At 34.8% G+C, this 25,760-nt stretch overlaps 1 protein-coding gene across 6 annotated transcripts in view; it reads left to right on the forward strand.

The window, feature by feature from the left end:
- Window positions 1-1,018: 1,018 nt before the first annotated feature.
- Window positions 1,019-25,760, forward strand: part of LOC112046777 (endophilin-A) — a 58,365-nt gene continuing 33,623 nt past the window's right edge. For 3 of the 6 annotated variants that reach the window (XM_024083567.2, XM_052886516.1, XM_024083569.2), the window contains exon 1: window positions 1,019-1,218. The gene's annotated coding sequence lies outside the window, so the exon portion shown is untranslated. Of the gene's footprint in view, window positions 1,219-21,939; window positions 22,055-25,760 lie in introns of those variants that run through there. The other 3 variants (XM_052886517.1, XM_024083568.2, XM_052886515.1) reach the window with 2 other exon arrangements.

Genomic DNA, 25,760 nt, shown 5'->3' on the forward strand with positions numbered 1-25,760 from the left:
TCCCCGGCTGGGCAGATTGAGATTTTCTTAATTTGTCCAGGTCTCGCTAGTGGGAGGCTTCGGCCGTGGCTAGTTACCACCCTACCGGCAAAGACGTACCGCCAAGCGATTTAGCGTTCCGGTACAATGCCGTGTAGAAACCGAAAGGGGTGTGGATTTTCATCCTCCTCCTAACAACTTAGCCCGCTTCCATCTTAGACTGCATCATCACTTACCATCAGGTGAGGTAGTAGTCAAGGGCTAACTTGTAAAGAATAAAAAAAAAAAAAAGTATCGTATTATTCAATAGTTATTAAGTATATTATATTATTATAAACTAGGTAGGAGTAATTTTATTGGAAAAATGAAAAATGTAAGTATTGCTTAATTAATAAAAACAAAATAATATTTACATAAAAATATGTTTAGCATAAGATTTTGGAACATACTTACAATGCGTTAGAGAAATAAGAATTCAGATACAGATACAATATAATACGTTATTCAGTAAAAGCAATACGTATCGTAGATACTTTCGCAAAATTAGAGAACTTGTATACTTTAATACGTCCATGGTCCATGTAGATTATATATTATATATTTGGTAGTAATACCGCCCAACCCTATGAGCGATGACATTATGATGACAATAACAATGACGTAAAGTGGTTCCACAGACCTCAAAATGCGACATAGTACGTTAGTTAACTCAAAATAGGTACCTACACCTATCTTAGACCATTAATAATATAATAATGGTCTAAGACACCTATAGAATTTTATATAATGTACACCGAATCGTAAATCTATGGGTACACCCAACAACATTATTACAACTAAAAATTCTATTGTAGTGGAAATGAGTAATAATGAACATTAGGAATTTTGTTTTAAGTACCTAAATAGACTGACTGAAAGTGTCTCGGACGAATTATGGCAATGTAGAGAGAGAAACTTCCTCAGATGAATTAGTCCGAGGAAACCTAGACTATAGCGGGTTAAAGTGTCACTGTCAATTATACGATGACAATTTGGGCAATTGTCAATGTCAATTAGACAAATTATAAATTGGATGTGGGAATGAGAATTGAAATGTATTGGTGTGATTAAAATATTGATTCAAAAAGAAATCAAGAAGGACTTTCCATAATTACGATTACTATATATTAAATTGTCTGTGTTTTAGTGATTTGATAAGTTTTTCTATCTTGTGATCAAAGTTGCAGTAACGGACCAAAGGTAAGATGAAAGTTGTTGTTACAATAAGTATGTATGTACTTACCTGTTTTTTTCTGATGATTTAGCTTGCGGTTTATTTCGTACATGTTTTACAGCAGTATATTTGCACTTAAATATTTTGAAAACAATTTTAATGTTTCTAAAAATCTAACTTATTACGCCTAAAGCTGCTTTTACCTATATTTTTAAGAATAACTCCAGTGGAGGTTGAATACAGCTCGTCTTATATCCGCCTTTTTCTTTCTTTATTAATGATATTTTGATGGTGGTTAATGAAGCCCTCCTTTTTATAGTAGTAATGAAGCTCTATTATCTTTCACTTTAACATATTTAAGTATTTAAAACTATTGTGTCAATATACAATAAATTGAAACAATGATAAGGTGCCATACTCAATGTAAATATTGGCATTGGTGTTCCTTACAAACATTTGTAACTAGCAAATGTCCTGCATGGTTCCCATTCCTGTGGAAATACAGTGATAAAATATAATCTATGGCACTCTCAAATATATTTCTATTGGTAAAAGAATTTTTAAAATCAGTTCATTAGATCTAGGGATTAAAAACTCATAAATATCTACTTATTACCTCCCTGTCCTGTTATTTAGAGAAAAACACAAAATTTATCAAGTACTGTAAGGATTTTGTATCCACAATTTACGTGTGAACAATTCTTACAATGTTACATTAACTTCATCAAAAATTGGATTATAATAGTTGAATAGAAATGATTGTTGAATTACACAATGAAAATTATTTTTACATCTAACTGACTCAAATTGATATTAAAAAATTGTCATGGATGTTTACCATTAAGTTCTGATAAAAATGTTAGAGTTAAATTTATTAAAGCTAGTTTTTATTTTATATACTAATGGACCCCCTGTGATTTCACCCACATAGTTGCTGTCCCTATGGGAATGTGAGGATAAAATATGGCCTATGTTCATCAGTGATAATGTAGGATTCAAACTGAGCCCAGTAATTTCAGAGCCTATTCAATGCAAACCAACAATCAAATCTTTGCTCCTTATAATATTAGTATATAGACAAAGAACAAACCATACACAAAGAAAAATCTATGTTATATATTATCATATTTAATAAAAGTTCAATGTAAAAAATCAAACATCTGGATTACTAATTGACACATGTTTATTTATATTCTTACATTGTATTATCAACACACATATGCAATTACTCATTGAGCTGATATCAATTTTTACTGATATGATAAAACTGGAATCACTGGCCTTTATTTCCCGCCAGCAATGAATGAAGTTTTATTTTTGAACAAACACTTGTGTTCATTATTGGAGCTAATAACTGACGATACAGATGTACCATAAAAATTACTACTGCCTAATTTTTTCTCAGACAATTTTGAACCTTAATCTTAATGTCAGATTGGTAGGTTTTTCATTGAAGTCATGTGATTAAGATAGTCTGTTCATTGTGTATGATGTCATACATATTTTCCTGAGCCCCTGGCAAGGTTATTTATGTGTTATCTTAATCTTCATACAGCAACACATACATACTATACAAGTTATTTTTTAAATCTATACTTTTATAAATAACATAAACTTAAAACTTTGTCAATTAAATCCTAATAATATGATTTAATTGCAAACATTCTAGAAATCATTTGTGTGCTCTAATCTATATGTAACAACTGCATGTAAATTAATTATTGGAGTTAGTTAAAATACAGTTATTTTTTTGGGTTTTATTTCTTCAAGTTCCAGTTTAATACTGCAGCACTTAATTTTTGGGTAAAATTTTGGAAACACATTTCTTTTCTAATGTGTCATTACATGTAAAAATAATGTAGCCATATATTACAAGAGTTCATTGTAACTTCTACTAAATGTTGGTTTCAATGAAAAGAATATTTTGCTTTCAATAAGATTGACATAAGAAAAAATTCTCCTGTTGTTTCTGATAACATTATTATAGATAAGATAATAAGATCTATGTATTGTGTTATCATTTAATAAATTTTGTTGAAAATTTTACTTCACAATACCCTAAATTCTAAATTGCTTGGTGGTACGAGTATGACTTTGCCAGTGTATTAGGTAATGGTGTATTAGGCCACTGACCATCCAATAAATAAGTTCATGATCTTGCAGCACAAACAACAGGTCATGATGTAACATCACACAGATTGCGACCAACTCACAATGAGTTGTATCAGATGTCCTGCTATTGGCGCTGCAGGTGAACTTATTGGATGGTGAGTGGCTAGCATAACAAGCCATAGCTACACAAAGCTAATGGACAATATACATTTTTGAACTTAATCTGCCCTCCTCCACTCTTAGAACAAGAAAGCTGAACTTATAGACAATAGTAGCCTAATGGGTTGACACAAATTTTAGTTTGGGAGGTACTAGGTTTAATTCAGGGCATTCATCTCTGTCTTTGTGAAGCTAGATGAATTAGGAATTTATTACTCATTTAATACTTCTTGATTCAAATTCAAATTTAAAATTCATTTATTTCAAGTAGGCTCAGTTTACAAGCACTTGTCATATGTCAGTTAATTATTTGTAAAGATTCTACCACCAGTTCGGAAGGCTGGTTGTTAGACAGAAAACCTACATACCTGAATGCAGTGAATTCTTCATATTGCCTTGACAATATTACGAAAAATTCTCGTTTTTAGCTCTGATAGTTAGACTTAATTTCATCATCATATTCATTAGAAATAACTTCAACAAACGAGAAGTTGAAGTGCAAATCAGCCCAACCAGAATTGGACCCTGAACTCTTGAAAGAGCTCGGTGAGTCAACCAGCAATGCTTTAGAGTTTGGAGAAAATTTCCATGAAAATTGATAAAAACTGTGGCTCCCTCTTATGATAAAAGGCTTACCAAAATAAAATATAGAGAAGTTGTTGAAGTAATATCCCAACTCTGACAACTATTATATAGGCTACTCCAAGCCCCCAAGTTAAATGCAGAAATACTAGCGTTAATGGACCCCGTTGGAAACAGAAATAAGAGACGAATATCTTAGCATTCCACGGATTCACCGTGCAGGTGCCGGGTCCATCGCGTGGTAGAGAGAAAAACTGACCAGAGTCCTGAACTTGTGACAACTGGATGTAGGGTTAAGGAATTCCTTGACAATCAATTTACACTCCCCTCCTTCGCTCGCGTTGTTCTCCCTGCCTAGCCAAATAGGATTCCTAAATCGAAAACTAGTGTTACTGCACTTACTGGACCTACATTGGCTAATGCAAAATTACAGGTTTCTAGTGCTAATTGTCTCTGAGTGGATTTGACGGACAGACGGACGTGGCGCAACTTAGGGTTTCCTTATTGACTACGGAATAAAGTAGTCGACAAAACAATGATGTTACTGTTCATGAAAAATTCTCTACAAAGGTCCGTTTATATCTACAGACATTTAGCGTGCCAGACACGTGCCGTGACAGATAAAATAATATTCTTGTATACAGTGTTTATTAATGTATTTATTATATCTACAGTCTGTCAACGTCTGCGCGGCCGCGTTACGATAGATATAAAGACTATAGAAGAATGCTATTTTGTCTGCCACGGCACGTATCTGGCCCGCTAAATGTCTGTAGATATAAACATACCTACCTTTACACAGTTAAATGTTAAAGTGCATCCAGAGCGTCCCGCCTACGCGGGGGTCCAGCTATTTATAGAACGCACTCCCGAGCCCTTCAATTAGCAGTTTTTGCTTGCGCTTCTCCCCATTCATAGACCACCTGGTGATTGCATTGGATTATTAATATAACGCGTAGTTCGTTGCATATATCTTCTATAGATTGATTAATGAGCTATTCATAGGGCACTCTACATTTTTTTATTGAGGTCAAATAACAGACAATGTAGCTCATTCAAATATTCAATACTAGCGGACGCCCGCGACTTCGTCCGCGTAAATTTCGATGCCAACTTTACTACTACCCCTACCCTACCCTACCCCTACCCTACCCTACCCCAAACCTACCCCTACCTTACCTACACCCTACCCCCATCCTACCCCTACCCTCCCCGTACCCTATCCCTTTCCTACCCCTATCCCACCCTATCTCACGCCTATCCTACCTCTACCCTACCACTTCCCTATTCTACCCGTACCTCTACCCTACAACTACCCTACCTCTACCCCTACCCTACCACTACCCTACCCTGGCCCTACCCCTATCCTACCTCTACACTACCCCTACGCTTCCCTACCCGTACCCCACCCTACCCTATAACTTCTCTATCTTACTCCTACCCTTAGCAAAATCGGTCCAGTCCTTCGAGAGTGATGGTATGACCAAGGGAAATAGAGACTTCTATGCTAATAATATAAAGAGGTAAAGTTCGTGTGGTTGTGGGAGGTAATCTCTGGATCTACTGGACCGATTTGGAAAATTGTTTTACCAATAGAAAGCTACGTTATTTGCGAGTGTCATAAGCTATGTTTGATCCCCATATTCACACGGGAATGGGAACTACGTAAATGAAAGCGCCGGGCGTCATATAGCGGAATTTCTGCGTCTTTTAGAAATTTTGTATTATCTCCGAAACTATTTAAGTAATTAACATACTGTACAGGGCAAATCTTATCTCCATAATATCCTTGTGATTATTAAATAATTTATTTTAATAAGGATTAAGGTTTAGTTGTATAAATAATGACGTAAACCTAAGTATATAAAATTAATAATTTTTAAAACACAAAAGGTACTATATCTGCTAATATATAGAAGATAGATAAATGGTGTCGCGGACTTTTTTGTAGAACTTTTAAAGATACATAAAGTCTCTATACATTTATTTCAATGTTACACAATAGTTAAGGCAGCGAATGCGAATAAGTCTGTTTAAGAGGATTCTCAGTCCGACCTGTATAACAAAAACTTTGATAACTCGGCTAATTTATATGATACCAATATTAAATATAGCCTATAGCACTCCCCGATAATGTAGCATTCTACTGGTGAAGGAATTTTTAAAATCGGACCAGTAGTTCCGAAGATTACCCCATTTAAAAATTGTTACAAACTTACAAACTTACAAACATACAAACTTACAAACTTTACCTCTTTATAATATTAGTATAGATGAATAACTTTTTTTGTCTTGTTGGTACTCGGCATATATTAACAACCCACTACAGGGTTAGGCTACTCTCCTCATAGGCTATAGAACTTAGACTTATTACTGACTAGACTTCTAATTCCCGTAGGATTACTGGGATAAATTAATAGCACCCGGCCCAGGAATAGCATAGCTTCTCAACAGTGAATTTTTTTTATATCGGTTCAGTAGTTTCGAAGTCCATTCAATGCAAACAAACTAACAATCAAATTTGTCCTCTGTATAATATTAGTATAACAATAATTTCATGAAAATATTATTAATGAATGTTTAAAGATCCTTGTTTTTATACTCCGTAAAAGCTAATTTAATAATTTTAATTAATACGCTCTTGGACATTGTTGCGGACTACATAGCCCCAGATTTTTTTAAAATAATAAAGAACCGAATAAGTGCGAATAGTGATATTAAAATACAAGTGATTCTTCACATTTGGCATGATATACAGCTGTTATGCAATACTCGTAGTTATAACTTGTTATTTCCGCCAATGCAGCAGTAATATGTCATGACATTTATTTGAGAAAAATCTACTACTTCTGCCAGAAACTAACTACGCAGAATGAGGTATTTGCGAAGCTCAAGCCTAACCGCATTATAAGGTTGATCCTGAGCCATCAATCTTTACACTGAGAGTGCCTTAGTGCCGCCATGCTGGAACTAACAAAAGATAAAGGTCAAGATGATAGACGTCGTGTGTAATTGTGTATAGTCTGTTTATAAATTCGGCGGAATTCTGACATTTCTATTTCCGGTTCCATTTGTCAGTCACTTTTGAAATTTCAGATGTCACAAACCTTTTTTCTGCTGTTTGTTTCATCAAACAAACTATAAATTGTCTTAATTTCGCTCTATTGTTTTTGTATCAGAATGTAGCCTTAGAGGAAACGTATGAAAATAAGAATGATGATTTATATATTTTGGCGGCCTCCGTGCCGCAGTGGTATGCGCGGTGGATTTACATGTCGGAGGTCCAGGGTTTGATCCCCGGTTGGGCCGATTGAGATTTTCCCAATTGGTCCAGGTCTGGTTGGTGGAAGGTGGCTAGTTACCAACTTACCACCCTACCGGCCAAGACGTACCGACCTTACATATTGGATAGAATGATTTTGTTCTAAATTATTTAATACGTCGCGATTATTTTCTAATTGCTTTCTACACTTCTGGACTGAGCTTGTTTTTTTCTTTTCAGTTTTTTATACTTTATGCAGTTGGGTTTTTTTATTTGATTAATTAATTTATTTATTTCACACTTTTTAGTTACGATAGATGGTTAATTTCGGATTTATTTATTACGTTTATTACAAAGTACGATAATTTATAAGTCCACGCGAGGCTAAGCAAATATTCAAAAAATTCTACGGAACGCTCGGAGGGCGAATCCGACTCGCACTTAGCCGATCCGCACTTCACAAACCTGCTCGCACCTATAGTCATCCGCCTCGCGTATTTTGTATAGACAACTAATAAATAACGTGTTTCAAATTTTTTTTAAACATGGCCATGATATACCATTTTAGAATCCTCACTAAAAGCTCTTGAATTTGGTACCCATATTGCAATATTAGAAAAACAAAATATTTTTTTCACCTCGATTCTATAGCGTCTCACAGTCGTCTTGTTATTTTTTTTAGTTTCACCTATCTAAGAACACTTGGGCTATAGAGACAAATCTAACGATATCCTAATTACGTAAATCCGCTCAGTGGTTTGGAAGATATGAGGTAATAAAGAATATTACATACATACATACAAGATACGCGCGAATAACATAACCCTTCTTGCAGTCGGGTAAAAAAACTCTCGTGCGAATGAGGCCTAAAACATTCATGAAACAATACAGTTTACCAGCACTTCCGTTTACCTTGCGGAATATCAATAAAATTACTATTAAGGTCATGTCTGCTTGTAATGTAGGTGTAACTGGAGCCATTTGGCTGCGGAGATCGAACAAGTCGTCAGACAGTCGGGCGCCGATGTTTCATGGTGGCACGGTTTACGCCCACGCCTTGGCAATGAGGATGTTCTATAGGCTCTCTCTTTGATGGACGTGATGTTTCAAGTTAGTGCCACTTAAGTTGAAGAAGTTTTAGGCTTTATAGTTGCTACACTCAAGATAAAGTTGATATCCTATAGCTAGAATAGTGTCTACCATTTATAAATGTCGCTACGGTCGGCTTTTACAACGTTATTATAGAGACAGTCCCAATAAATGAAAATTTATTAACAATTACAAATCAAGGCAGAAAATGCATGTACTTTCATGCATAATTAAGTATTGTTTTATTATTTAAAGATTACTTAACTATAACTAATTGCTTATTAATCAAATCTATTGTCATTTATTTAGGAAAAAGTTAATTAAAAATATTATTAGACTAGCGGACCCATTCAAGCTTAGCTTTGACTTATGTGCAATTCTTCTCTATCCCTATCCCTACCCCTACCCTACACTATTCCTTCCTTAACCTACCCAACTCCTACCTCTACCCTACGTTTTTAATGGAAATAGAAAAGGTTTTTATCACTTTGAAATTTTGCAAAAAATTACACAATCTCTGTTGTACCTGTTGTACGAATACGAATACTGTAGTGTGTGTGTGTGTGTGTGTGTGTGTGTGTGTGTGTGTGTGTGTGTGTGTGTGTGTGTGTGTGTGTGTGTGTGTGTGTGTGTGTGTGTGTGTGTGTGTGTGTGTGTGTGAGTGCGTGTGTGTGTATACTGTACTGTATTTGTGCAGAATGCATTATTGTGCTAAATTGATGTAGCAAATGGACCGCACTTCCGTATAACATTATATTATGAAAGGCAGTATTAAGTTATTTCTAGTTTCATGTAATAATTAGGCGCTATAGAACGAAAATCAGAACACTTTCGTTGCTAATGGAAGCACACTGACAATAGCTTTGTTTACACGCCTAATTAGGCAAATTGCCTCCATTAACGCTATAATTAACTTTGAATGAACACAGTTTGAACCGGCTAACCAACCATTGTTAATGTAGAATTGCATAAATAGTCAAGTTAGAAAAGGTCAAGGTCCTTGACCCTTGGCTCGAGACAGTGGTGTAGCTAGGCAACCAAGGGCCCTGGTGCAAATAAAAAAGGGGCCCCGGCTACTAATAAACTGGTTAGGTTTAATCAAGTAAAAATATTCATCAGCACTTTTTTGTTTTCGAAATTTTCTATATTCAGTTCGGTCGCGATTTTCTGGTTATAATTCGAGGGCCCCCTAAGCTTGAGGGCTCCGGGGCATAGCACTGCCTAGCCCCTGCCTACACTATTGGTTCAAGGGTCTAAACTAGTACGGTAAGACATACACTTTTGACATACGTTATCTATACTTATAAAAATCTGTAGAGAGGTCAATTCTGTACATGAAATATATTTCCAAAATAACTATCAGGGGGTGATTAGTGATCGATACTGATGCCAAAAATTCAATCAGTAAATTTTTTGTTTCTGTAAACATTATCTATCATTTATTGCTTATCATTAATGAATAACAGATTAGGGTATATATTCCTAATGCTGGATCATAGACCATAATATTGCTTATATTTTCATTGGGCTTAATCATAGATTAATGATTTATTCTCTTCTCTGTGAGTTTAATTTAATAAAAAATGAAATACCGATTTGAATGTCTCTATTCTCTAATGATTTGAATAAAGGGACGCCGAGGTGGGGGTTTCTTAGGCAATTGGAAGGTAAGAACGTACGTAAATGTACCTAAAAGTATATGCTTTAATCGTTTTTGCTTGTAACATAAAAACAGACATTAAGGGTACGCTGACTCCATGTCGCTTAATAGTTAAGACTGATTTTTCATAGATACCTATCTCACATATTTGTGACTGGCATGTCAACACAATCACACATTGTGCTTGTGTATTTATTGTATAAGAATAAATGCAAGATATATTTTCAAGTTCGAAGTAACTAATTAGGTGCCGGGTAAGAAATATTCATGCGTTCGAAGTCGCAGGACGCCGCTATTGTATCAGTAATGTAGGTATGTTTTAACTTTAACTAAATTATTTACACCTATTGTGTTATACTGGTAGAGTAGTTATAAAACTATAAGTTTCTTTAATTTTATCTCAAAAATAAATCATCTCAAGGTGATTCTAAAATAAATCTTATTCGGTGTAGTTTTTAAAATATTGCATAGTATAAAATAACATCAATTTATGTAAGTTTTTAGTATGTTAGCTCTTATTCTAGACAAAGCCATTATAGATAGGTTATCCTCTTGCATTTTTTCAAGTGAACGAAAAGCGTAACCTTAACTTAAAGGTTTCCTAATACGTAGATAAGAAATATACATTATAGGTACATTATGTATGTAAAAAAAAGAAAATACTTATTTTTAGCGAATGTAAACAAGGTAGGGCAAAAATATCACTTTGATTTCTATTTTAGTTATTCTGAAACACGACATATTCGTTTCTGTGAAAGTAAATAAAGCCTTGGGCTAAATTTATTTATAGACTCTGGAAATGTTGAGACGAGAGGCGTTTCTTATTACTTATCTACCTAACGATGTTATTACGTCATAATATTACCTTCCAGTCCCAATTTTTCGGTACGTCAATAATATTTCCAAGGTGGACTACCTAGTCATATGTACTTATGAATGTTTTGAGCATTTCTATTATAGGACATGTGACTGTAAAGCTCCTTCGAATTTATATTTATTCGTAATGCTTATACTATAATACGGGCCTCCTACCTGTACCTTTATAGTTACAATTATAATATAACTCTTAAGACTTGCTCTTAAGATCAGCACCGCAATTCAATTAGTCTGTTTAAGCCAGGGATTGCAACCCTTATAAAATTATGCTTATAGGTATTACTATCAGACTCCAGTTTCAACCGCGTAGTTACCATTCCTGTAGGAACACGGGGATAAAATATAGCCTATGTAACTCGCTGGTAATATAGCTTTCCATTGGTGAAATATTTTTTATAAACGGCCCAGTACTTTCGAGCCTATTCGTGACAAATAAACAAAAAATCAAATCTTAACTAATAATAATAAATTAGTTTGTTAATGTTGAGTTTTTTGTAACTAATATAATTAAAATTTAATATAATTACAAAGATGGAATGCATTTTAGCGGCAGAATTTAAGTAAAACGTATGTATGTACGTAATAATGTATCAACACAAATTCATATGAAATATTCAGAGTTATTTATTATATTATAATTGTGTGAACGGAGACGTTAACTTTTAAACGGACGTGTAAAATCAATAATACAAAAGTGGTAAACGGTGCAAACTAATAAACAACGTCTAGTGAAATAAATAAGAACAAATATTAAATAGAATAAGAAGCATGAATTAATACGTGTAATTAATTTGCATTTCGTTATAATTCCTAAACACTACAAAGTGTGAAATATAATATCAAAAGTAAAAAACCTTTGCGCCCTGTGAACAACTCCCTAATCCTAACGCTTGACGGAAGCTTCAAAGGGATTCTTATTTATACGTTCATTTCTGTCCGAAAGTATGTATGAAGAGGGCTGAGTAGATAAAGGAGTCAATAGACAAAGAATGAGCATGCTGCATGCATGCATGCATAAGAAAAAAAATATATGATTTTGACATTTCAAAGCCATTTTGTCACCAATTTATTTAAGCTAACTCATCATTATCAGCCCATTTTAACGGATCAATAAAGGGCCAGGCCGCCCTCCATATAGGAGAGGGGACATGGCGCTTAAACCCACCGCGCTGCTCCAAGGCTGATTGGTGGGTTTAGGGTTATAATGAAATTTTAAGGTAACAGTTTTTTAAAAGTCATAAGTAGTTCTGTTTTTTGAGGGAAATGCAATGGATGTTTTCTACCTGTCAAAATTGGAGCTTTTATCACACAAACTATAACTAAATCACTTCAAATCTACTTAGTCTATATTAATTAGTAAAGTTCACAGTATCCTCAGGAAAATCCACCACTGCTCCACACGGGAAAAGCCACGATCCTGTTGCACAGTCCTACATTACTTCCTATAAATATGCCTTCATCTGTCTATTTACATTTCTGTCTAAGGTCGAGTTACCTCGCCCGATTTCGAGACTTGCGCGCGCATACCGCTTCGATCCGTATTCATTTGAATGAACGATAGACTCTGAGAGCATCAATCGCAAAGTGTCTCGTTTCTTACCGAGCCCTTTTTGTCAATGAATGAACAAATTCTTTCCATTTATAGATATTTTTCCTACAAGCGGGAAAGTTTTTGGAAATGTGGGTCACTCTGTTAAAAACAAACTCATGTGGTAAATACACATTAGTAAGGTACTCGGTCTGATGAGTTTTAGGTCCAGGCGTATAAAAATATGGTATAAAATTATACCATTCTAAAATAATTTCTAATTTTATGAATATAGAAAACGTAACAGGGTTATGTATAAAATATATTTGTATATACCTATAAGGAATTTTAAGCTGATTGATTTTAAAATCACAAAAAAGTTACAAAACCATATTTACAGATTCTTAAAGGATACATTTTTCTTGCAGCAACGTCCAACAAAAATTTTAGCTAATTTTATACATCAGGCGTGCACTTTTAGTAACCGACTTCAAAAAACGGAGAAGGTTCTCAATTCGACGCGTATGTTTTTTTTAATGTTTGTTACTGCATAACTTAGACATTTCTGAACCAATTTTAAAAAATCTTTTTTTGTTTGAAAGAGTATACTTCCAGATTGGTCCCATTTAATTTTCATGAAAATCGGTTCAGTAATTTTGTGTTTTACGAAGTTCTAGAAATTCTAAATTAAAATTTCGTTATTTTCATTTTAACACAAAATTACTGAACCGATTTTTATGAAAATTAAATGCTAGGACATACTAAAACAGAAAAATTAAATCTTTTTAACAAAAAAAATTTACCGACTTGAAAATCACAAAATAAACTAAAAAGCAAAAATAACATCGTATCTTACCTACGTTACGTACCTTCTGATCACTTTGAAGGCGGTGCCAACACAGTGACGCATTAACTAAAGTCGATTAAATCATAAACTTTTAGAAATTAAAGACAGTTCTTTCCCGTGGTTCTTTCAGAAACGGCTTTAAATAATACTTCACTAAAAAGATTTTGTTTTCGACTTTTCGTAGTACCAAACCAGTACTATAAGCTTCGCCAAAGTCAAGTATTTTTATATATCATAAGACACCACTAATATCACAATCGTTTTATACACATAACGTACAAAACTTATTGAATAAGGTACGAACAGGTTTTCACACTAGTTTGAAAACTAGTTAGAAATAGAAAACAGCTTCTCGCCCACATATACTCTATTTATAGATAAATGGAGATAGTGAGGTTCTGTTGGTTTTAATCCTTAAAGGTTTGCCAGTTAAAATAAGAACGTTTAATTCATTGTTATTACAATTTTAGCTGTGTATTTTCTAATAATTTTAAACTAGCAATTCATTAATTAAAGTAGATTGGATTGGTATGCAGGGTGTTTCGGGGGGCAACAACTTGATCTAGCTTGGTTTCATATTTAGGAAAAGTCGATTTACCAAAAAAAAAAAATAATTAGGCATAGCTCGGTCATCCATGAAGAGTTAGCATATAGTCATCTTTGTTATATGCTAACACATTTACACAATATGATGAGTAAACTCTTTCTAATAGATATTATTACACCTATACAAATGTTATAAATATTAATGTCTGAAACCTTTAGCAAAGTTGCGATCCGAGACAGGTGCGTAACTATATTTGCTTCCTAATTCCAGACTGCTGCAATGAAAAACCTGCCATTTTAAGAAAAACCCAAATAGCTCAAATTGACTTCGTTCCAGGCCTATCCTAGGTTTATACAATATATTAATTAGATTAGATTAGATATATATTGTAGTTAGATAACATAAACTATGTATTATATTTTTTAAATATTGTAAACGTTGTGAAGATCTGTAATAAGTTGAACATTCACCATTGGGCACAACGTATGTAATCAATATGTATTCACGATACAATGTTCTGCGGTTGGTCTTCCTAAATAAATAAATAAATAATGAAGTAATTGCATGGAAGTTCATAAAAATTCTTTCACCAATTAATTTTTTAAAATGTAACACATATTTATCCCCGTATTCCCACGGGAATGGAAATTACGGGGTTGAAATCGCCGGGTTACTAGTTTTTATCATTCCTCGGGGTCAAGCCACACAGATTCAATAAATTACTGTCTACTGAATTTTGTGGAGCCGACATCTACGGGATTGTCAGACTTTCGCAGAAAATAGTAATTGAAATGTAGGTGATATTAATTTTAAGCTTTCTCATGCTTTAATGAGGATAAACGTATAAACTTAATTTACTTCTGCCAGAATTAAGGGACACATATGCATTTTATATTCCCAATGCTTTTCGCAGCCGTGATAAATAAAATTATATATAAGTAGCTACGGGATTTTACGAATACGAGTATAATTTCCAATATCACTACTACTTATAGGAATAAGAAGCGCACGGATTATATAAAAAGCAGACGTAGATCGGACGTGGTTTGGACCCGCGTTGAACAGCGTTGGTAAGCTGTCGATATTATTGCAAGTTCGTGACTTATGAATATATCTATTATCTATACTTAATCGATTTAGGTAACGTGTCACAAAGAGAAAAGAATGTCTGAGACACATTTTCATGATACGAGTAGGTACGCTTTGATTTTGAGTACATCACCGTCTTAGCACCTCTTTCAAAGTGGTCAGTAGGTAGGTAAAATATTATTTTTCGCTTTTTAGTTTGGTTTATTTTTTGAAGTCGGTTGTATTTTTTTTTAATATTTATATACTTGGAAAATACTTTGGAAAAGCGTAGACAATTTTATCCTTATTAGCTTTTCCTTGTGATCTCGCGTAGGAGGAACGTGGGTGTACCTTCTCCATTTCAACCCCTTCATAAGGGCAATATTGATAAGAACTTTAATATAAATTTTATTTAAAGGCAAAATATCAGGTATTTTTACACTAGTTTCTCTTGATCAACATTTGTACGAGTATCTTTGTCTGATTGCGTATTTTCTGAAGCTACTTAGCCGATTTTCATAGCTTGGAACCACAGATATAAGAAGGCGTTAGCTTAGCGATCTCTGTTCTGTGCTTGGAACAACCTATTTAATAGGCTAGTTGACACATTTTTCAAATGGTCTTAAATCGCTCGATCGCTCTACTAGATATTTTTTTTTTGAAACGTGATTACATGAAAATGTTTTTGGACCAGGACCTCTTGTAAATTGTTTGAGACACGTGATATTGAATTGAATTTCTTAAAATGAGCATAACTGAAAAGTTGAAGGTGCATGCCCTAGACCGGATTCGAACCTACGCCCTCCGAATCGAAGGCAGAGAAGGCATATCCTTTAGGCAACATCCTTTAGAAAATTATAATAGTAATAAATATAAATTAATCGTTAGTAGGGTAAATAAATAATAAATACATGTATAAAGCCGGATTTATATTTGTCTGACGTGTCTTGTCGTGACGCTTTAGAAGAGAATCGGTATATATTTTGTATGTGGCACATCAAAAGCCATCACGACAAGTTACAACACATAAGTGTAAACGTTGCCATATAAAATGTATGATACCGATTCTGTTCTGATGAGTCACGACACGACACGTCAGACAAATATAAATCCGGTTTAATTTCGACTAGTTCAAAGTCCATCCATTAGATTTCGGACTGTATTTGTTCTTAAAACTACTAACCTTAGTTACCTACTGTCTTTGTTTCCTTGCTATTAACGTTACAGTTAATAGTACTTGTTTGTTACAAATTAATTTGAGTGGGTACATTACGAACTTCTGTTAGCGAGTAACTTTTGTTTCAGGATGTTAGTACATGGATATGCTTTCCGTGTTATGTAAATTAACGTCACAAGTACACAAAACAGCCCCTGTAGCCAAGTGGCTTGTCGATTCTCTTTCTCTCGCAAACGCTTCGAAAACTAGAAAAATTTTCAAAAGAGTAAAAGAAACAGATTCTGGAAAAGTTAGGAGCCTGATATTTGGGTAAATGATATTTCAAAGTGTTAGCTTCGTTATGGCTATACAAAATTTGTAAAACTTTTCTCGATAGTTTATTTTTTTGAAAAATACATGTTTTGCTCACATTTTGCTTTCAATCTCAGGAAAAGCAAACTTATTTTCTTAAATTTTTGTTTTGTATAGATAATTGGGTAGGTATATATCTTGAACATGGCCATTTTGTTTTGTTATGTTGTTTAATTTACTTGCAATTAGGTAAAAATGGTTTTGGCGCTCACGTCATAAAATTTGCGTCGCGGGTCAATCGCTCCGTGCTTGTACGATTTTTTTGGCTCTTGTACGATGCCGAACTAAAAATATTGACTAGTCGACGAAAAATTAACCTGCGAATATTCGTTGGTTTGGAAAGACAAACGATATATAAACAATATTTTTTAGCAAAAATTAGATTTTTTAAAATAAATTTTCTTTTCTGCGAGGGTAATTTTTTAAATTTTCAATATCAGGGATAGTTTTTGAATTATCTCTACATGCAGAAGCCCTAATTTGGTTTTGCGTTGGAGTACTTATAACTGCAATTTTCAGAATTTTAAATTCAACAAGTCGACAAACAGACAGACTGACAAAAAATAAAATTAAAAAATAAGTTTTTTTCTTCTTTGTTAATATCGTGTAAATACTTGTTTTTCTCTTTTATAGTTTTTATAGTTGATTACCCTTAAGCAGACAAATTCCTTCTAGTTTAATTAGAAAACTCAACAGAACTCGCTCGTAGGCCAACTTGGAACCAACTAATTACAACATTTAACATATTTCACCTTAACACAGAACAGCGAGACAGATTCTGAGAGCCTCAGATTTTTAATAACTGTGACAATGGTCCAAACTTTTTTCATTACGAACCGAATGTATCCACGATTAAATAATAAAACTTTAACGAAATTAAACGACTACTAAACTTTACCATAAGATAAATAAAATTGTGTATAGCTACGCGAGTCGCGAAATTGAAGTGGCATTGGGCAGGGCACATAGTTCGAAGAGCCGATGGACGTTGGGTTCCTAAGATGCTGCGCCTTTCCAGCAGCCAACGCAGCGTTGGTCGACCCTCCACTAGATGCATCGAGGACATCAAGCTGGTTGGATAGTGCCGCCGGATGCTGGCGGCTCGAGACCTATGTCTAGCAGTGGACGTCCATCGCCTGATAATGATGATGATGATGTATGTCCACAATTTTCTTAAATAATCAATATGATAGTAATCAATTGTAAATTTATTCCACGGATTCCGGGCTATTATATTAGTTTCTGTATCGTAACTACCTTGAATGTCAAACTTAATACTTACTACGTAATTAAGTACGAGATTCAAGGCAATATGTCTGGAATGTGCTCTATCATTAAAATTGCCGATTAAAGGTTCGCTACGCTCGACACTGAAATTAGTTTTCTCTATTCAACTCGTGTTGTAATTACATGCCACGTGTAACTATATTCCAGAAATTCTTCGGGAAAATAATAAATGGACTGCTTTCTAACGCTTCATGGAGTAGATATGCCACGTGTAACTATATTCCAGACCGACTCGTAGAGCAAAGCAAGATCTCACTGTTATTAGTTGTCTCTATTCAAATTCAACTCGTGTTGTAATCATATGCCACGTTCCAGAATATTCCAGAAATTATATGGGAAAATAATAAATGGAAAGCTTTCTAACGCTTCATGGAGTAGGTATCTACTCGTAGAGCAATGTAAGATCTCACTGTTATTAGTTGTCTCTATTCAAATTCAACTCGTGTTATGATCATATGCCACGTGTACTCCAGAAATTCTTCGGGAATAGAATAAATTGAAGTTTGTAACACTTCATGGAGTACCTACTCGAAGAGCAATGCAAGATCTCTCTGTAATCCAGTTTTCTCGTTTCAACTCGTGTTGTAATCATATGCCACGTGTAACTATATTCCAGAAATTCTTCGGGAAAATAATAAATTGATAGCTCTGTAACACTTCATGGAGTACTTGTATGTGCAATTCAATAACATTTTCAAAATAATTGGATTGTTTTCGTTTACGTTGTGAATTTCTCGCAACTGGAGAACTGAATAGAAGGCTTCAATTTTCTTATGAGCAATGAATAATAATAATTGAACTATTATGCCATTCTTCGCCAATTCAATTGAAGAGTCAATATCTCCTGAGATTTCGAAGTGAAATGTACGTTAAGGCTTTTGTTGCCATTTAAAATCTTAAACCGTTGATTTTTCACGGAGAATCAATTTATTATTCGACCAAAAGAAGCAGGCACCCAGCAGCTCTCTGGAGCTCCATGATGCCACTTAGAAAAGCGGGTCAATCGATCAATGATGTAATAATGCATTTTAAAAATTCAAAACTCTATAGTCTATATTCATGTGCTTATCTTTAAAATCTACATTATGGTTTTGGATATTCATTGCATTATTGTTTTTTGTTACGTTCTCCATCAGTAACTGATACTTTTATTGCCCTACTTCAAGAGGCTCAAGCCTTTTCTCTCCTATAAGAGAGACACCACTCTGCCCCAATGTAGGTTACGGACTGGACTAGGATTAAAATAAGGCTTACTATTAGGCCAAAAAGACAGTTTTCAAATTATTATTAAATGAAAAACCCATTTGTCTCATACTGATTCAGTTATCTAGTATATTTTACAGAACTTTGTGGTATTATTGTGTTTGTTGTAATCTCTGGATCTACTGAAACGATTTTGTAAATTCCTTAGCCACTATAGTAGCCACGTTAATTGTAAGTGTAATAGGTTACATTTTATTCTCACGGGAACTGGTACTACGGCTGAAATCGGCTGGTAAAACATAATAAGTTTCCATGTATAACTTTTCGTATGAGAGAAAAGTCCCGACATTAATTAGGCTGAATATGATGACGTGTTTGTTCGTGTACAGCTGTAAGCTGTGGCAAGTTAAATTGAAGTAATAAGTATCTACTTCGTTTGGTAGGAAACTTTGTACCGCGAGCTGTACAACTAATAACGGACAAAGTTGGGAGCACTTTGATACAAAATATACGCGTCGGTATGGAATGATGACAAAACTTTAAAACACATAATTACATTTTACTTTTTATTGATGTTAAGCTTTTATATAGCGTGTGGGTGGTTTAATAAACCAGCTATGTTTAGAAGCCGATTATACATATATGATTTTCCACCTGTGTAAGTTAATAGCAATTGCCCCGCATTTTCAGCCTTGTAGGTACCGTTACAGTTGGAATACAGTGATTAAACATAGCCTATGACACTCACAAATAACGTGGTTTTCTATTAGTAGAAGAATTCTCAAAATTGTTTAGTCGATCCAGAGATCATCATCATCATCATATCAGCCGATGGACGTTCACTGCAGGACATAGGCCCTTTGTAGGGACTTCCAAACATCACGATACTGAGCCGCCTGCATCTTCGCATCCAGCGAATCTCTGCGACTCGCTTGATGTCGTCAGTCCACCTGGCGCAGTGTTAGTAGACACCCCAGTGTCTACTAACACTGCGCTTTGTAGTGCCGGGTCGCCATTCCAGCACCTTGGGACCCCAACGTTCATCAGCTCTTCGAACTATATGCCCCGCACATTGCAACTTCAGCTTCGCGACTCGTTGAGCTATGTCGGTGACTTTGGATCCAGAGATAACCCCCTACAATCGCACAAACATACAAACTTTACATCTTATATATGTATAGATAAAGTTACCTACTAGTATTTTAGAAGTGCAAGCAGGTTTGTGCGTTTTATAGACAAATGATTGATGGAGCAAACATATAGCTCACTTGTTATTAAGTGGTATTAACATCACATACATTATATATTGTACTAGCGGACGCCCGCGACTTCGTCCGCGTGAAAGTCGTTGTAAACTTTCAATTACCCCTATCCTACCCTACCCTAACCTACCTCTACGCTACCCCTACCCTACCCTACCCCTGCCCTACACCTACCCTACACTACCACTACCTTACCCCTACCCTACCCTACCCCTACCCTACTCATTAAGGCTGCACTTCTTTATTTATTCCTCCCACCTCGAGTCGCGTCGAGCGCGGCAACCGTTACACAAAAATAATCCTTAAGTATTCACGCGCGATGGCTTAGCGTATTTCATGTATAACTTTGGTGTTTCTTTACCGATTTTTATGATTCTTTTTTTATTGAATAGGTAATAATGTTAACTTTCTTATTAGGGATAAGTGATGAGTGTTATAAACATAAGAGTAGACAAATATAATTAGAAAGCTCCGAACTGCTAAGCTATTGGGAGTTACACGTGTTATTGTGAGTCAACCATAAAAGATAGACATATATATGCTGTCGTGTTTTTATAGATAATTTTAAGAAGAACATTTCCGTGATACATGATTTCTATGTAGCTTTAACCATTAAGGCTGTACATGCGACGTAAGCTTAAAAAATTGAGTAACTTCTCCCGTTTTCTCAACATTTCTCTCCACTGCTCTGCTGCTATTGCTCGTAGCGTAATGAAAAGTATACTATAACCTGCCCAGGAGTATGTAAAATAATTGTACCAAGTTTCGTTAAAATCCGTCCAGTAGTTTTTGTTTCTATAAAGAACATACAGACAGACAGACAGACAGACAGACAGACAGACAGACAGACAGACAGACAGACAAAAATTTTACTGATTGCATTTTTGGCATCAGTATCGATCACTAATCACCCCCTGATAGTTATTTTGGAAATATATTTCATGTACAGAATTGACCTCTCTACAGATTTATTATAAGTATAGATAATAAACCATAGAGATGCGCGAGTATGCTAGAAATACAATATACAATAAAATTGTGTTTTTCAAATCAAAGCAAAGATAAGCTGGTTTTCGATTTCTTGTCTATGCACAATGTGCCATCTTCAAGGCGAAGTTCAGCGAACTTTATATTACCTACTCTAAATCAAGATGTATCTTTTTCGTCCTATCCCATGCAATCTGTCTAAGAAACCGCAATCACAGTCAAACATACATTTATCTTTATTTTCTCAGACCCTCGTACCGGACGGCACTCTAGTTTACCTCCTAAGGATTAACAATTAAAGCTATTACGTCATCGTGACCCATTACAATTTTGTAGATTATCCAATCTATTGTAGACTGGTAGTAAAAGTATAGGTGTTATAGTCAAAATGTGCTAATATCCTTGACACATTTGGCACAGTTTAGAATGAAATAATTGTAAATAATTTCGAAAAAGAATTGTAGATTGATATTGGGTCCATGTATTGAGAAGGTACACTAGTTCACCTCCTAAGGATTAACAAATAAAGCTATTACGTCATCGTGATTATTACAATTTTGGGGATTATCCAATCTGTTGTAGACTGGTAGTAAAAGTATAGGTTTTATAGTCAAAAAGTGCTAATACCCTTGACACATTTGGCACAGTTTAGAATGAAATAATTGTAAATAATTCCGAAAGAGAATTGTGGATTGATATTGGGTCCATGTATTGAGGGGGCGAGGTTGCGCGCGCAGTTGCATGTCGCTACAGTCGCCTCAGTCGCTCCCACGCTACAAGCTACGCAAAACCGCTACGAAGCGGCGTAGCACCGTAGCTCTTCCAATTGACTGTGTATTGTGACGAAACGGGATCATAAAGGAAGGTACGTTTGTTCGATATTAAATCGGTGTTAATGTTTGTAGTTACCTTGTTGTTAATTAAATAACTTCATTGAATGTATCCGGTGATATAGAGCCTTGATGTAACGCAAAATAAGCTTATTATATTTGGTGTAATATATTCTTCGACGAAATTAAAATTTACTAGAATAGATTATTATTTAAAACGATTATTGGTAATACATTGTTAAAGCGCTATACTGAGCTTGGCTTATTATTTATAAAACGACAGACTCAATTACGCCCGAGTCTCAATTTGGAGTATTTAGAGTAGAATAGGTATAATTATGTTTCTGTGATATTTCACGGAACGTTCATGAGAAATATAAACGTATATTACTTTACACATTTCAATTGTACACTAAGGTGACTCGATAACCTTTATTTGAATTTTCACAAGGTGAAGGATCAATTTGGCGTATTTGTAATGTAGGCATTGTGCGCTTCTATTCAGAAAGAGCTCTTTATGGAGTTCAAATGAATGGTTATAAGAGGATTTAAGAGGGAACGTAGTATTTTTTACCTTTCCCTTAATGGAGATTTAATGTTACGGAAATAACTTTTTTATGATCTATTTTTATGAAATTTGCTTTTTGTTGTAATACGAAATGATTTTGAGGAAATTGGGTCCAATACTTTTGCAAGAAATTATTTAGAAACAAAATGTTATTGTAGTTAATTAATTTCGATAACTGATAGGCGCAGTGGTTTTGTCCTGTATACTATAAGGCCGTGAGTTCGATTCCCACGTGTGGAAATCGAACTCACGGCCTTATAGTATATATATTATAATAATATCATTATTTATGTGTAATTCGTCAGTTGTGTGTATTGTCCTAGTTATATTTATTTATCTGATTTTGATGATCCTGGCTCAGGAAATTTCTCTGAATTATTCTGCGAATCGAAAGTAAATTAATCAAACAAAAAATATCAACGCATCGGAAATATTAGTAAAAAAATACTTTACAAAATATCATCTTTAATATGATAATGATTTCAAAACACAAAAAAGTGTTAAAGATACTAACGATTGAATTATTACACAAAGACATCATCATCATCATCATCATCATCATCATCATCATCATCATCATCATCATCATTATCATTATTAACAACCCATATTCGGCTCACTGTTGAACACGAGTCTCCTCTCAGAAACAGAGGAGTTAGGCCATTAGTCGACCACGCTCGCCCAATGCGGATTGGCAGACTTCACACACCTAGAGAATTAAGAAGATTCCTTTCCTTCACCGTTTGAGAACAAGTGATATTTAATTTCTTAAAATGCACATAACTGAAAAGTTGGTGATGAAGAACCTACGCCCTCCGAATCAAACGCAAACGTCTCTTTTTACACGTTTCTTCAACATACATTTGGTTTATATGTAAATTCTAAACAAAGGTTTGTTTCACGTGCCTGTTAATTCTATTAACAGTTAAACTAGCCTATATTTATACAAAACGTCGTTCTAGTATTATATTTGAATCAGCCACGCACCTCTGTTATCCACAACTAGATGTTCTACGCGGTTCCGCTTGCGTAAATTGCTATCCCATGTGATTACTGTGGTAAAAAGTAGACTTTGTAACATTTTAGACATATTTCTGTGTCATACTTCATCCAGAACCGTTTTAAAGTTACAAGTGGTGTTTTAAATACCTTCTTCTTCTTCTTCTTTAAGTGCCTCTCCATTTGGAAGGTCGGCGGTCAGCTTTCTGAATTTCTCCTTGGCTAGAAAAGTGCTTGGACTGTTTGTATGTCAGTCCACTCCCTTATGCATCATAGCCCGATTTATATACCTACCTGCCTACATAATAACTTTGCACGGACTTCGTACATGCTTAAAAATCTATTTTTTTTTTCATAATCATAATCATCGTTTATTTGCACAAAACATGTAAAATAGATGACAAAAAACAAAAAGACAGTACAATGTTTTCGCCTTGAAGGGCGTGCAAAATTTTACAGAAAATTACTTAGCTGTATTACTGAGTAACTATTTCATCATATTGCATATAAGAAAATATTGTAACTATAAAACGAAACAAAAGTCTATCTCAAACCGGACAAGTATTAATAATTTAATTATTGAGTTCTAAATCGTCTAAGTTCTAATGCATTACTTTTATATACGTAGGTGCCTTACATTATATTTACTTAGCATGGAAAGTGCTTTCTCCGATTAACCTAGACTGATGTAAAATAATATTTTAAAAAATAATTTTCTAAGTAGCTTTTTGTAGGTTGCTTTAAGATCTTTAGGTAGGTACTGTTAGCTGAGTGTAAGGCGTTTTAAACGTTCTTGACCTAATTTTTGACTGACTTTCAAAAAGTAGGAGGTTCTCAAAGAGGCGTGTATGTTTTTTTTTTCAAGTATACAGGCAGATTCCTCTACGATTTGACGGCCTCCGTGGCGCAGTGGGTTGCGCGATGGATTTACAAAACGGAGGTCCTGGTTCGGTCTTCGGCTGGGTCGATTGAGATTTTCTTAATTGGCCAAGGTCTGTCTGGTGGCAGGCTTCGGCCGTGGCTAGTTACCACCCTACCGACAAAGACGTACCGCCAAGCGATTTAGCGTTCAGGTACGATGTCGTGTAGAAACCGAAAGGGGTGTGGATTTTCATCCACCTCCTAACAAGTTAGCCCGCTTCTATCTTAGATTGCACCATCACTTACCATCAGATGATATTGTAGTCAAAGGCTAACTTGTAAAGAAAAAAAAAATAATAAAAAAAGGACATCGTCCAACCAACACCCAAAAAAGCTTAAAGGTTGTGTTGTATGTACATTGTACAACGTATGTCAGTATAGAAAAATATCCTTTTATGACGAACCTAATCCCTGAGATTAAGATTTTCTTATTTCAATTTACTGCAATCCAAAGGAAATTATTTGACACAAATAGAATTGAAAGATATTGGATTTTAGTAGGCTTTCACCAAAATGACTACGAGTATGTCCCATAAAGCTTAAAGTCGTAAGTATAAGTGGTTTCCCTTAAGAAGTCTATATGTGATGTAGCCAGGTACTAGCTATTTATAGGTAAACTTTTCAGTAATCCGCTTTGATGTTCGGTACGAAACGGTTACTGCAACTTTTATGGCGGTATATATACGCAATATCAGGGCAAATGATTCAAAAATATTTGAAGTATTCATCTCATGGGAGTAAACGTGAAATCCATTACTATTTTTGCTTAATGATAAAGATGCTTGAAGGCCGTTGGATCAGCTTCTACCTTCACACAGGAAGTAAAACTATAGGAAATTGTAATGTTGTCATCAATTGTAAATTATAATACTGTATGATTTTTTTCAAAAGAGCAACTGTTGAGTTTCTTGCCGGTTTCTTCTCAGCAGAACCTGCCTTTCGAACCGGTGGCAGAATCTTTACAAATAGTCAACTGACGTATCAAAAGTGCTTGTAAATTGAGAAATAAATGAATTTTGAATTTATTTATTTTTATTCAATGACAAGTTAGTTTGACTGCGATATCGCCTGATGTTAAGTGATCATCACCTGATGAAACTTGGAAGAGGTAAAAGATTTTACCACTACCGGTTTCTACGCAGCATTGTACCAGAACGCTAAATTGTTCAGCGGTACGTCTTTAAACGGTAAGGTAGTAACTACCCAAGGCCGAAGCCTACCACCAGTTCAAACAAACACGATCCAAACTGATC

This window comes from Bicyclus anynana, chromosome 17, assembly GCF_947172395.1.
Source record: "Bicyclus anynana chromosome 17, ilBicAnyn1.1, whole genome shotgun sequence".
Classification (NCBI taxonomy): Eukaryota; Metazoa; Arthropoda; class Insecta; order Lepidoptera; family Nymphalidae; genus Bicyclus; species Bicyclus anynana.